At 42.2% G+C, this 15,108-nt stretch overlaps 1 protein-coding gene across 1 annotated transcript in view; it reads left to right on the top strand.

Annotated features, from left to right (window-relative positions):
* Nucleotides 1-15,108, top strand: part of LOC6530987 (5-hydroxytryptamine receptor 2A) — a 56,417-nt gene that overhangs the window by 893 nt on the left and 40,416 nt on the right. The gene's annotated exons all lie outside the window — the stretch shown is intronic.

Here is a 15,108-nt window from a genome sequence, read left to right as displayed (position 1 = left end):
CGAATAAAAACAAAAAGACACAAACCGATCGAAAATAAAAAACTGAATCATTTGCAATCAAATCGATGGTCACAAAATAGATTTTTGCTCATTAAATGATACAAAAGTGGTTTCGCTGATTCATTGGCTTTCTGTCTAATTCCATCCATCACAGGATGGATTTTAAATTGTTGCGTGGAGAATTCCCATGCATATTTGATTGGCAGTCGCGGGGGGAAAACATTCATTTCACGAAATTTTCCCATTATTCTCACGGTTCACAAAATTGCAGAGGCCAACATGGAAAAATTACGAATAAAATGCGCTGCGACTTGAAAAGTCAAAAATTATGTAAATGCAAAACATTTTCTGTTGCCCTGTGCATGTAAACAATTTTTTGCACCATTATGCGCCATCAAGTATGCAAAGATATGTTGTTCTAGTGCCACCAGACTCATCCAACCGCCGCTCATCCACTTTCTTCCAGGGTACCAGGGTGCGAGGGTCCCAGGGTACGAGGATGCCAGTTTGGAGGAGCACTGCGGGGCACTGGGTTGGACAGGTAGTCACTCACCTGGCTCGCAGGCTGCGGGCGGCTTCTGACATGCCAGCCAGCGTGTAGAACATCAGAATGTTTAGATTTATGTGAGCCAGTGACAGCTGCAGGCGAAGATCCAGATTGTCGGGCAGACTGGGGCTCAGCAGCTCAAGGATGTGGATGAGGATATGAATGTGGATGTGGTTGTGTCCTCTAAGCTGCTCCCTGCTAATCCTTCAAACTGTGCAAATCACTTTTGGCAGTTCTCGGTCCCGTTTCTTTGGCCCAAAAGTTGAAAGTTTTCTGTGATGTAATCGCATTTGCTCCGCCTGTCTCTTTAATTAAATTTAAGAGACTGACAAAAAAAAAAAAAAAACGAAAATACCTAGAGTCGCCTGCCTACGAGGCGTGCATTATTTAACTTTCGAGTTTTGCATTCAATTCACGAACCAAAACTTGGCCAACACACACGCACTCACACACACGCATACTCATACGTTCCGGAACTCTGCTTCTTGGCTCGATTTTACTGCGAGTTTGGGAAAATCCCCGGCATGCTTTTCGTTGACAAAATATGCGCCTTTGGCGCTAAGTTTTTCGGGGCGACATTTGTTACTTTTATTTAGGCACACGCAATGAGCACTGAAAAAAATTTCATTAATTCTGAAACCTCATGGGTGTAATTTCATGCGCCTCGTATAATCTATATAATTTAACAATGAGCAGAAACAGTTAAAATTTTATAGCTAGAAAAGCATTTATTTATTTTTCTTTAAAAAACGACTTTATTTCTTTCTGTGCAGCTGTTCTCACACTGGCAAATAAGATTAACGTATCCACTGAAGCCGTGGCTCAAAGTAGTGAGCCCCATAAAGAGCGTAGAGCGTGCGGGAACTTAACCCATGCCATATCCCAAATATAAACCACAGTCAACGAGGCACACACATGCCCGAGGTGTTTCATTCATCATCAAGTGGCAAAGTGGCACGTTCCGCTCTCCAGCTCCTCATGTTTATACCCTTATATGAGCATACCCTATATGAGCATACATGTACCCGGCTGCGACTTCTTTTATGTGCAACTTTCGCCATATTATGCGAACAATGTTTGAAACTTTGACTCTGGCTTTTGGGTCACAAATCTAATGCACAGGCCCTTGGGGCCGGCATCTCTCTACTCTCACTGTGCATAATTTAGGGTTTAAAATTTTTTATTGCCTACATTTGGGCGTCGGCTGTGGGGCAATGAGCCGAGTTTTATGAGTCAGTCGGTGAGCTGCATTAATCCCCCCGCAGCCATCAAATGGACTCAGCGGCCAACGTGCTGTGGCATAAATTAAACAATTGTGCCAGCCATGTGTTTGACCAACGGCAAATTACGCATACGCCGCGTTATCCGCCCCAAAAAAATATTCAGATGAAATCCGCCTGCCACTTCCTTGCTGGCCAAAAGTTGAGACGGCTTCTTAGCCTAAGTCTTGCTCCATCCAGTCTTGGAATTGTTTAATATTAAATTCGGCACTGACCCAGAAACTTTTAAGCAGCTTAAATGTTAATTAATTTCAAAATAAAACAACAAAATTTGGTGGAAGTTTTGCAAATGGAAATGGAACTGTCAACCGTCTTTTTGGGTTTTGGGGAGTCGTGGGGATTGTGCAGATTGTATACCTAAAAATTCTACAAGATATATATTTGCGCGGCTACATCCGCCGACTCCATTAACATTTAATTTTCGCCAGCGTTCCATTTTAATGTGAGAGCCACTTCAACTTTGAGGTGGCTACGGTGAAATAATTTACAATAAAATGGCTGCGCCAACCGGGGGAAATGTGCGGCCGCAGCAGTAAAGTTTAATATTTCTGCCTTTAAAAGGGGCAGGAATTATTAAAAAATTGTGCAATAAAGGGGAAAGGACTGTTAGGGACTGGGCCACCGAAGGAATGGGAATGTTGGCTGAAGCGAGACGAAGAGTAGACATTAACCTGATGCGTAACCGGCAGCAGCCGAAAAATGTTTTGTCGTAAACATATTAAAAGCTACTTTGCATAAACTTGGCCCGTCAAGGATTCGCCTTCTTATTTCTGAGACTCGGCTCCTCGAAGGAGACACATTGCCATTTGCGATTTATTGAAAAGGGAAAAGCAAAACGGGGGCAAACGGCAAAAGTCCATAAAAGCCCCGGAAAGGGGCTGAATATCGCAGGAAAATCGAGGGAAAAAATGAGCAAAACCCAAAGCTAAGAACTCTGACGACCTGACGACGAGCCGTCACTCCAAAAAGGTGGAACTTGTGGATGGGTTGGGGTCAGTGCCATTCAGTCTTTATTAGGCTGCCCATCTGACTGGCTAAAAGGCTTTATTAAAAACACATTTTCAGCAGAAACGTTTTCGCCAAAGTCCACAGTCCAGCAATGGGAAAATGCAGCACAACCGATACCATAAAAAAAGGGCCAACTAGAATTCAAATAAAAAGCAAACTGGTAATATATTTTGCATCTGAAAGGCAGCTGTCAGCAGAGTAGTGCAAAGCAAACTCGGCTGACACTAGAATGCGAATTTGTATTCAAACCGACTATAAGTGGAGAAAACAATATTAAATTCCAGCGGGAATCGAGAGGAAAAATATATTTTCAACCTTTGACTGAAGGGCGAAAATATAAGCATTCGAATGCCGTTTTCTGTAGTCGGGAATTTTGACCAATTTGGGGTCGAAACGTCTTCTATTGTCAGCATACAGCAATGGAAACGATGACTTAAGCCCTTGTTACCAATAAATGCAGTCAATAACGGCAGTAACTGACAGATAAAAACCCCTCAAGTTTGAGCTCGCAAATTAAATTTCTATATTTTAAATTAAGAATTTTTTATTTGAAAGAGGTTAAACATTATACTAGACCAAATACTTATGCCAGATAACGCAAAGGAGTGATGCAGTCATGCCACAAAAATTTAGAGTGAAGCTTAAAAATGCTCAGAGTAAAGTCCAAGAAGAATCTACATCGCAATGCCATAAAAGCAAGCTCTTCACGTTTCACACAAGTCCAAGTGACTGACTTTAAAGAGGACCCCCACAAACATACATATATATCTTTGTGTATATACGCCAGGAGCTTAGTTTATCAGAGGGACAGTGGCGACTTATTTATATTTTGCCACGGCGTTTGCGTGTCAGCTGGTGTCAAAGCCCGGCTAAGCAAAATATTTACAATGCAGCCAAGCGCGTTGTAGCTACGGCAAATGAAATGGACAGAGCTACCCGGACAGAGAGCCGTACTATGGATGCAAAGATAATGCCGAAGGGGCAGATATTCCTCTGTCTCTGTCTGTGGGTACATAATCAAGTTTCAATTTGAGAACAAGTCCGTCGAGTGTCTGGTATTTTAAGCATGGCTCATACCAAAACCGAATTGGCCCAGGAACCGCGTATATGTGACATAAAAAAAAAATGCGAAATAGAAAAACAAAAAAGGCAACAGCACATAGAAATGAATTGAAAGCGAGATGCCAGCAAAGCCAGCAAAATGTACACAAAAGGCTGCATTTGACAGGGGTAGCAGAGTGCTGCCAGGACACACAGGACATGGTGGAACCCATGGCACCCATGACACACACACACATCAAAGCACAGGCTACACGCATCGATGGTCCTGCTGCTGTTCCTGCGGCAAATAGTGCCAGCAAGTGCACTGAAAAAAAACATTTACCAATTAGGGTTTAGAAAAGAGTGCAACTTATTATATTTGATTAGTTCAGAGTTTAAGTTCAATGTGCTGGAACATATAAATAAGGTCACATAAAACAGATATGTGTTTTTAAAGCTTGCAAGTAAATTTAATAAAGAGGAACTGCATAATTAGTTTCTAAACAACTGTTTCAAGGTGTATATAAAAGAGATTACCAGCGACCAGCACCTATCGAAAGTCGATTAAACGCGACTTAATTACCCAGTCAAGTGCCATTTTTGCACCGTGCAATGGCCAGTTCATTATGTCACTGGAACAGTTTAATGTCGCTTAAAGGGGCGCTGCCTGCGCAAAATAGCGCGAAACAAAACCGCAAAATATGGTGGACAGCAAAAGGACGATGGGTGGGTGGAGTTTTGCGATGGGAGGATGGCAGGATTGGATGCCAGAGGCGGTCGCAAGGGTTCTGGCTGCGGACAATGGCCGCTCCACATTGTGACTGCTATGGCCAGTTTATGTTTGGTAAGTGTGTGTGTGTATATATTTGTGTGTGTTTGCATTATAAGCAATTTTCCATTTTTCGTTCCATTTTTGTGGCCCTGCTTCTTGAAGTTGCCGCTCAACGCATTGTTACACGCTGGCAGGCGGCGACTATGAAAGCGAAACGCAATGAAAATGGCAACAAACAAAATAATTGAAATTTGGTTTAGCACGGCAGCATCCACAGCAGCAGTGAAGAAAAGCCAGGGAAAAAATTGGCCAAATGAGAACGAATGCCAGAACAAAAGGAGAGCGGCAACAGTCGGAGATGGCCAAAAGCAAGCGCTGGGCTAAGACGACTCTTTAAAACCCGCAAAACGAAAAAGAAAAAAAAATGAGCCAAGGAGGAAAAACCTCAAGCAATAAGCCAAGGCGGGTTTCCCGGACAGAGGCGGTGTGGAAAATGGGGAAAAGGCGAGGAATGAGCAGGATGACAATGTCCTCGTATTGTGTGCAGATTTGTCAGTTGATTTTGTTTCTCCTTTTTTTTTATTCGCTTTTTTCAAACAATTTTCATTCTTTTTTTTTTTGCCCGTTGGTGGAGAAAGTTTCTCGGCCGTTGCAAATTAAATTTTCCAATCCGCAACGCCCATTCTTTGGCCTTATTTTCCTCGCCTTCTGGCTTTGACTCCGATTTTTGGGCGTATTCAATTTTCTAATTTCGTATAAATTTCCTGGAAAAGTGGAATTATCTTAACCGCAAACAGCACGACCTGAGCTCTGTCGAAATTAGAAACACGAAACCACAATCAAGAGTCTTAAGGAGCTGCAGATTCGCACGTAGCATTTCGGGAGTAATATGTCCTCGTAGAGGATAAGTCCCCCCAGGGGTCTAAGGCAAAAATTTGTCCAATTTCTTTTGAGTTGGAGGCAAATATGATACAAATACTTTAACCAGGGCAAAAATATTTATCTCGCTTCTAATGCGACTGAGTCCTTTTTGAGGATGCTATCGTCTACATACACACACACACACGTACACCCACACACACACATATAAACACTGGCGCACACAGATGCAAAATGACATAAATAAATTCACATCACTTCGTGCCCAATTTTCCGGCCAGCAACAAAATGGGCGCATGCCAAAGCGAAAGCTCTGCAAAACGAGATTCCAAAACGGATCTGCTGCGATTTGAACTTGCCCAACGTCTCAGCTTCCTTCACTTTTCCAACGCTTTCCCCTCACCTGCCCGCCCACAGATTTGCACTCGCATTTTGTTCCGTTGCTCGTGTTTGTTAGCATTTTCCATGCATAATTTAAAGCATTGCCTGCTTTTCGGGGCGACCTTTAAGGATAAATTCCTCTTACTGCGGCAAAGCGCAGCTAGAACTACGGCAATTACTCGAGTGTATATATATATAATTGATTCGACTAATTGCCGCTGTAACAGGTGCACGAGCAGGGTCATTTCAAATCCAGGACTAATTGTTGCCATAGGTAATTGCTTGTATCAATGCAGACATCTCATGTTCTACCTTGTGGGGCTAATTCGAAATGGGTGGGGAAAATTGGGTGGTCCTACAGTCCCCAACGTTATTCCTTCCATCAATACTTGATTCGTGGGGCACAGCAACATCGCATCAAGTATGCAAAAAGTGCTTCTTTTTCACCACCCTTCTGTTGGCGTAATTTGGCACAAGTCCCAGTACCAAAACGGTTGACCTTGAGCTTTGTGGGCCACGCCTATTGAAAGGACCAATGCGCTTATACACCCGTTTGCCGCCGACAATCTTCATCATCATCCTACATACACCGAATTTCTTGGCTTGCCATCAAACGCAGACTTTTTAATGGAAACGTGTTTGTTTTACCAAATGTAAAATGGCCAAAAAGAGAAAGAGCTCGTAAATTGCAATCCGCAAAACGAGTGGGCCAGAGTGAGACGCAATACGCTATGTCTGCCTGTAGCATATGTCAAAATTTAATGGCTCACACACACACAAACACACACACATAAGCACACACACACGCATACTCACACGGATACTCGCACAAAGAAGGAGTAAGAGCGAAGCCGTAAAATTAACAAAACTAGAAGCACAAATTACACCAACAGCATCCACTTTACTTCGCTCCATATTGTTCTTGCTGAAGCACAGTTTGACGCTTTCCCACACTCATTCTCATATATACTACATACACACATATATATATATATATATATTCACATAAATATGCACAAACTTTCTCTTCGATGTTTTATGGTCAACAAAAGTTTTGCTTTTTTACGGCCTGCCACCGAAAATTATGGCTGATAAATAAAGTACGAGAATGGATCGACCAACGAAATACCCGCCTAAATGGGTAACCAAATATTTTATTATGTGAGCTTAACAACACGGTGATAATTTTATGTATTCTACTTTACTATTTGATATAACATAAGTGATGGTTTACGAAACTAATGAAATATATCAAAGCTTATAGTTAAAGTAACAGTATAACAGATAAGTTTATAGGTATTTATTACGAAGGATTTAGGCACGCAATATAAAATAAATAAAAATTAAAGCTGTAAAAACACTATAAAACTTTTAAATATCGCTAACTAGAAGCCCATAAAGGCCTCTGCATCCGATAAAATATCAAGAAACTCGGTTTTATGAATTAGTTCTCCGCAAATTTACCTTTGGAACAGAATTTATGACACTTCAGTTACGATCAGGTAAAGTTAGCCAAGACTTCAAAGTGGGCCAAAAGTTTGGCTTTAATTGCGCCGCCAGGCAGGCAAGGAAAGACATTTGAGTTAATTATGGCTCGATTTGGCTGCGAGTAAACAAATTAATTAAAAAGCAAACATGTTGTTGATGATACCCAAACTCCGTCGACAAAAACTCGAACAGAGGCAATTGTCAGAGATGCGTAGCGCCTCTTTGGCCAACTTATTTATGTTGGCAGTCGCCAGCGATTCGGAGCACGCATTAATGTTAATTATTGCGGCAAGTGACAATTTGAGTGATTTCAGTTGGACAACTAAGCAAACGAGCAGCAAAAACAATCAGGGCCACAAGCGAGCTGGCTGCCGAGCCATGCCAGCAAATCATTTTGACCAACACTTTTCGGCTTTGGCCATGGCTGTAGGAAGTGTCCTGTCATTTGTTATCTGTTCGCTTTGACATATAGCTACAACCAAAAGCATTTTCCCCGTTCTCCAGCGGAGGGTTTCGCTTTTTTAAACGTTTGCTCTTACAGCGGGTATTGTTCATTTGGGCCATGACAAATAAATGAAAATATTTATTACATATTTGTTACACATATTACATATTATAGTCTGTGAATAAAATCAAGCTTAAAAAAGCTTAATTTATAGAATGAAAGCTAAACACATACAACTACAGAATTTCTAATTACCTCTCACTATTAATATTATTATAATAAATAATTTTGAACAAGTTTTTAAAGTTGAAACAAACAATCGTTGTTTTTTAAATATATGTATGCCTAAAATCCGAACGACAAACCTAATCAACTTTTTAGAGTATAACTTATGGGGTCTCTTTTATTTACCTGGCAGAAAGAGCAATAAAGCCTTCGGTGACTGGCGTTTTCCCCGCTTTTGCAATTCTTTTTTACTCTCTTTTATTGTATTGCGACAACGTGGTCGTAGCGTTTTCACGCGCAGACACATTGCCAATTACGCCCCCTCGCAGCCCACATTTTCCTCGAACCCACGCCCCTGCACACACGCACTTCCATATGCAGGATAGATATACGGTTGGGGAAAACCGGGTGAAAACCGGGGAAAAGCGAGAATGAATCGTGAGAAATGTCAACACTGTGACATGGCAAAGTGGAAATGGTAATTGCGTGTTAATTGCTTTACGCGTTCCAAGTGCTTTCACCATTCTCACGGGTCTCTCACTAACCTTAACGCCTCCCTATTCCGCTTTTGCCCCCCTTTTCACGCCCCTTTTTTGTCCCATGCATTTCCCTTGTAGCCTGGTAACGCAACTAATCAATCTACAACTGCATTGCGCCCATGGACGAGATTCATCCATTTTCAGATGCTCCACTCCAGCATCGATGCCTGCAATCGCATATTGCGTTTGTCGGCATGGCTGGATCACGTTGCGTATGAGCGATGTGTGTGCGCCCATCAAAAGCAATTGATTTTTCAGTCATGTGGAGGAGCAGAGTAAGAAAAACATGCGTAACCGGTTCTTTAACATTCAATCAATGCCCGGAATGCGAGCTGCGCTATGCACATTACTCATACGACGTGTGAGCGAGCGCAGGTTTTTGCCATTTCGTTTCAATGTATTGCTATGGTATCAAATAACTCACTTCGCAAATTCCAGAAATGTTTTATTGAATCATCATAAGGGCATACTAACATATACTTATACTCACAGAAGGATTAGATAAATCTGCATTCTGATAAAGATACACAATAGTTTTAAATCCTACTTCATCTTTTATAAGTAATTATAAGTAATGTGTATTTTTCTTCATCAGCCGAATTCATTCACCAATTTCTTCCCATTATTAATATGAAAATAATCGAGGCATAAATTCATTTAGTACGACAATGATTAGCCCGAGGCCATTTCGTTATTGACTTGGCCGCTTACCTGAACGCCAATTTCCTTTCCTCGTCTTCGAGACACCTGAGGATATCATTTGGCGTCACATGTTGACATGTGTTGAACCAGTGCCCCCTTGGAACGTTATGACTGTCAACATGTTTATTATTCACCTGTGCATGAACACAGGGGCCAAGTTATTAAAACTTTGCCACATTACCGGAGAGTGAAATGGCATGGAGAAGGAACTCAGGACAAACAATTGGCGAGCACATTTAGGCAGCAGCAAAAAAAAATGTAATAAAAGTTCACAGAATGCGACGTGTTTGCTTAAGTATTTTGCAGTCGTCGGTTGGGGAACATCTCTAACTTCTACATTTTGCCCATGCTGATTGTGATAAATGCGACAAAGACATGTGTAAAATATGCTTCATGTGCGTTATTATTGCGTTTTATGGTCCTTGGAGAGCTGGAAAATAAAGAACAGGAAAAACACACACACACCTGTTCTGAACGTGAGAAACGCATTCCAAGATGTCGCCGCTGACTTGTCGAATTGTTTTGCCAAGTGTTTAGATATTTGTCTTTGCAAAGATATTTCACGAATGGCAGGAATTGGGTTTTTTAATTTTAAGTACTTCCGCACCATGCAAATTTCCACTTGTGTGGGGTCCATCCTTAAGGATCATTGTGGTCCCCAAGGATGAGAAGTGAGCATTCGGGGGAGGGCTGGCAAAAGTCATATATCCCCACGGTCACATAATTTATAGCTGAGAGAAATCATCAGCAGGCAGAACACACAGAACACAGAGCGCCTAATCAAAGGAAGCCCTTTAAAAAGTCAAAAAATAAAAACCCAGCGAAATAAACACAGTGGATTCCCTGGAGTGGAGCAAACGAAAAAAGGGGGAAACATAATATCAGAACTCGAAATGTTTACGCAAAATACGCGCACTCCTAATGCAGACAAACTCACAGATTTGTATGCATATATACATATATATATATATATATATATATATTTATACACAAACATATAAGCCAAAGAAGACATAAAGCATGTTTGCCTGGCATAAACACAGCAGTTAAACAAAAAAACAAAAAAAATGATGAAAACCGAACAGAGACACAAACAGAGAGAGAGATGAAAAGGACGATGAGCCAAACATTTTAATAATAGCAGAAAAGGCTGAATGCCCAAAAAACCGAACCACGCCAGCCTCCCTGCCCACTTTTCAATAGGGACGGCTGTTTATGATGGAAGCCCCAAGTCAATCCGCACCCTATACATTTTCCCCAAGCCCCCAATCGCAACCCTTTTCTTTAAGCCCCTTTTTCCTGTGTGTGATTCAAATGGTTTTCAGGCCGCCTTTTGAGAGATTTCCCGCTTTGGAAAGAGCTGTTGGAAGGACCTGCTGCAATTAAACTGAGCGACTGGCGAAATTCCCACAGACGAGTCGAAAGTCCACCTGCCTGTTAAGCCCCAAAAATGGCTATAAGCTGAAGCTATAAAGTTCTTATTTGAAATATAACCGAACAATGCTTTAAATCTGTAAATCATCATGTGAATCAGAAATAAGCAAAAATAAGCCTAAACCAATTGATAAGCTGTGTAGTCTGCAAAATGCTATCAGAATTTTTAACATATGTATGGTATATTCACTTTAATAGTTTAAGAGATCACTTTAAATAATAGTGTGCTAATGGCTTATGTGGAAATAAACATGCCAAAAGTTTTCTAAATAATCTAAACTGCTTAAAATTGGTATAGAAACTAAGGCCTTTGGTTTAAGAGTTGTGCTTAATAAATGTCACATGTCATGGATTCGAATTCAGCTACTGTCTGAGTGTATTAGTGGAAAAACGTTGACTGTTTACCTTATACGCATTTTTTCCTCCCATCTCGAGCATAATCAATTAAGCAAAGTGCACTCGAGTGAGCGGGGAAAAGGCAGCTGGTGGAGTAATGCAAATAAAAAGTTGGAATTTGGCAGAAGGTATACGCGGCGTATACGCAACGTAAGAGCCACTTTACTTTATTTTTTATTTGCAAGCTTGCAACACATTTTATTTGAGTTGTGCATGCATTTTTTGTTAATAGCACTCAAGACTGCCATTTCATAAAATAAACCATTAAAACGAAACAAGCTGAAGTGGGCGGCAGCCCCATTAACTGCATTTTAATTAATTTCTCTTCCCCAGCACTCCCCCCCCCCCCCCCCCCCCCCCCCACCACCACGTATGTATGCTGCTTATGTAATTACTACTGCTGGAGCGTTAATTGCTCCGGCAGGTAACAAGCTGCGGCTCTTAATGCACATCGTCTGCACTTAGCTTAAGCATACAGTTCATACACACACGTATAATGCAAACACACAGGTAGATTCATTTGAAGCCGAAGTAAAGCCGCCATTTGACATTTGCCATTTCCCATTTCCCATTTGCCATTTCACATTTGCCATTCAACTCGTCGCTGCCCAAACAGACAATAAAGTCTATTTGGCTGCGCTCTTGCACTTGGACTTGGAATGCCAGGTCAAGGTCCTGGCCACTGGCCACTGGCATTAATTGCCTTCCAGTTCCTGCGCCGCCGATCCACCATTGCATAATAATGCGATTAAAACTGTCAAGTCAAGTGCTTGAGCAACAATTGCAGTTTGCCGGTCGCCAGAGAAAAAAAAACAATAATCAGCTGAAGCAGAGCCCATGGCAGAACCAAATGCTAAGCCTTGGCTTTAGAGCCTTGGCCGCACTGAGCCAGAGCCACAAAGCTTGCCAGCTTTCCAGAGCCTAGAACACTACTACCTGGCTATCCTGCAGTCCATGGCCCTTAGCCACGTTGGGCAAATAAACAAACAATTAAAAATGAAACTACTGAAATCGCCGGCAGTCACAACGAAAGCGGAAGACACTGAATAAAATGAGGAAGTGCTGCGCATAGATATGCTGCATTTCTAATTTTCTAGTAAATAATTTCTAAGGTTCACTTTTTCACTTTTTCTAACATTTTTTACATTGTATTGTACATAATTGTAAGCATTTCTGTAATGTTTTTCCTTAATGCATGAACCAATTGAATCTAGTGGCGTTTTTTCTGCCAAGGAAATCGTATAGTTGAAATAGCCACCCTGCTCTGAATTTCCTCGGCTGTGTGAGTGCTTCTCTTCGTAGTCTCCTTTTTTAGCTCGCCAAGTAAACAGAGAAGTGGCAGCAACGCACACACACAAAGGTGAATGTGTTGAGCCAGCGACTTAAAGTGCGTAAATGAGTAAAATACACACACAGGCTCAGGAGGATAGAAAAGTGGGTGGCAAATGGGAAGGTGAACGGCAGGAACAACAACATAGTGCGGCGCTTATTATGCGTATACTTAACATTTATTTCTGCCAGACAGAACTTTTATGTGTGCGTGCACACACACACGCGCACTGAGATAAAGTCAGTGAGACACTGAGAACGCAGATACGCACACACACACAATTTCAGGGGCAGAGCATAAATCTCATCGTGCATTCATCAATGTCAAGCCACAAGTTTGCTTTTCATTTGTTATGGCTTTGCCGTTTGCTGGTATGTGTGCGAGCATACAACTGTGTGCGTTTGTATCTGTGTCTGTGTGTGTGTGTGTGTTGGTTGTATTGTTTAGCGCATAAAATGCCAGTGCCTGCATTGAAATTTTTACGAGAGCGGTTCAATAAATTTCGCAAAGCAGTAAAATAAAATAACAATATGTAGGAGTAAGATGATGAGAGGTATACCATTGGGATATATTTGAATTTCAACAGAAAAGATTTCATAAATAAATGGAATAAGATAAGGTGTGCAACTATATCTTTCATTTTCACTGAAAGTTGAAAGTCATCCTACAGCCAATAAAAAGCAGTTTGCTGAACTCAATCAAACACACCTCGGTCAGGATTTGCGGTTGAGGACGTTCTTTGTTCCGCCATCGTCATTCTGGCCATCCGCATTTGGGCCAACATATTCTTATTTGCACATCATGCTGCCATTTGTTGGCCAACACACACACACACATAGCCGATGCCTTGAACTTCGGCTGCGAAATAAGTAGCTAATGTGATGTGATTGTGTCAGAAGTAGTGTTCAAGCAATTGATTTGCATACGCTCCCCTGGTAAATCCCAGAGTTCCCTGGCATAGAGTACACACACAAACAACAAGTGCAACAGAAATGGCTGCCTCTTAAAACTTCATGGCATTGGCAGTAAAAACGACAATTGCCGAGCGCAACTGTTCATAAACATTGAGTGCAGCTCGGCAACTACAACTGCAGCTGCAACTGCAACTACAGCATCAGCAAACAATGACAAGGACGTTCGTGGGGTGGCTGGTGGGTAGTGGGTGGTAGATGGCAGGGCGCAATGCCAGGGACTAGCTGCACAAGTCGATTTTATTTAATTGCACACAGCCACAAAGTGCAGCTCCCCTTGGGGGGATACGAGGAGGTAGCCACACCCTTCAGAATCCATCCAGAACCTCCATCGCCCCCATTGGGCACCCAATATTCTGGTTTTACGAGCGCCAGGCGCCAGATTCAAAGCAGACCGGCTATCGCCTCCGTCGACATGAGCGCACACACATTAAGCAGCTCAGCTCAGCTCAGCAGTGGAGATCTCCCGTCGGACCTACACTGCAAAATGCGGGGGTTACATTGCCTGAAATGTAAAAATATCGCACAAGCATTATGTAACTATAAGTACTGATTTTTTCGAGTGAATCAAAAACCTAGGAATATCCACATAAACCTAAAATGAGTTGACAATGTCTGGAAGTCAGCCAAAAACCGCTTGTACAATAGGCCCTCAATTTCGGCAATCTGCGACTTTGGGGACTCGGACTTGGTCACTTTTCCGAAACGATTGTAGTTGCCCTGGCCGGCGGCTATTTGTCTGTACTTAAAGTTAACTTTAAGATTTCCTTTTTTGGACTTTGGAAGGCGAACCCGCTTTTCAATTTCGAAACACATGCAAATGAGCCGGGTCGATGGCTGATTTGGCTGGCGGCATGTGATGGCTTCGCACCTCAAAGTCAGTCCATTCAATTGAAACGTTTTGCAGCCAACAAGCTCGAAAACAGCCGGAAGCGCAACTCACTCGAGTCATTTGGTGGGGCCTGCCTACCCGAAGCACCAAAAACAAAAAAAAAAGGAGAAAACAAAAACAGGAGCCGGAAAAACCTGAGGTCCTGCGAAAAAGTGTAACAAGCAAGACAGCAATTCATTTGTAAACACTTGAGCACGAAGGGAGCGGAGAAGCCAAAACACAAATCAAAAGATAAACGGTCTGCCGTGGAAGCAAAGATGAAAAATTGAATTGGCCAGGCGGGACAGGGAGGCAAAATTGGTTGGTCGAGGGACAAGGACTCGCAAGACTTTTGGGAGCAAGACTCGGCAATGCTCGGCAAGACAGCAGCATGTTGCGTAAATAAAGTGCGAATTTCCAAAAGCTGTGCAGACAAATGAGCGACCACTCAAGATGACAAGTGACCGTCCATGATCGAGGCAAAGGATGGGCGGGGATGGGCGGCTGGGAATGAGTGGGAAATTTTTGGGGCAAAAAGAAGCAGCACGACCAGCTGCCCCACGCCATCTGTTAGTGTCAAACATATGAGGGCGGTGAAAAGGGAACGATGCCTCGGGGGTTATGCCAATGAAGCTCTCTGTCGATGGGATAGAGAAAAAGAATGAAAACGAGCAAAGAACTTTGCAATATAAAGCACAACACGAGGCGAAGAAAACGAAATTCCCCAATAGCAAATTGAAAAAAAATCTCTCAGAAGCAGAGCGAAAAGTTTGCCATTTTTTTTTTTTTTTTTGTTTTT

The sequence above is a fragment of the Drosophila yakuba genome, chromosome 2R, assembly GCF_016746365.2.
Source record: "Drosophila yakuba strain Tai18E2 chromosome 2R, Prin_Dyak_Tai18E2_2.1, whole genome shotgun sequence".
Classification (NCBI taxonomy): Eukaryota; Metazoa; Arthropoda; class Insecta; order Diptera; family Drosophilidae; genus Drosophila; species Drosophila yakuba.
This window is presented reverse-complemented; position numbering and strand designations above follow the sequence as displayed.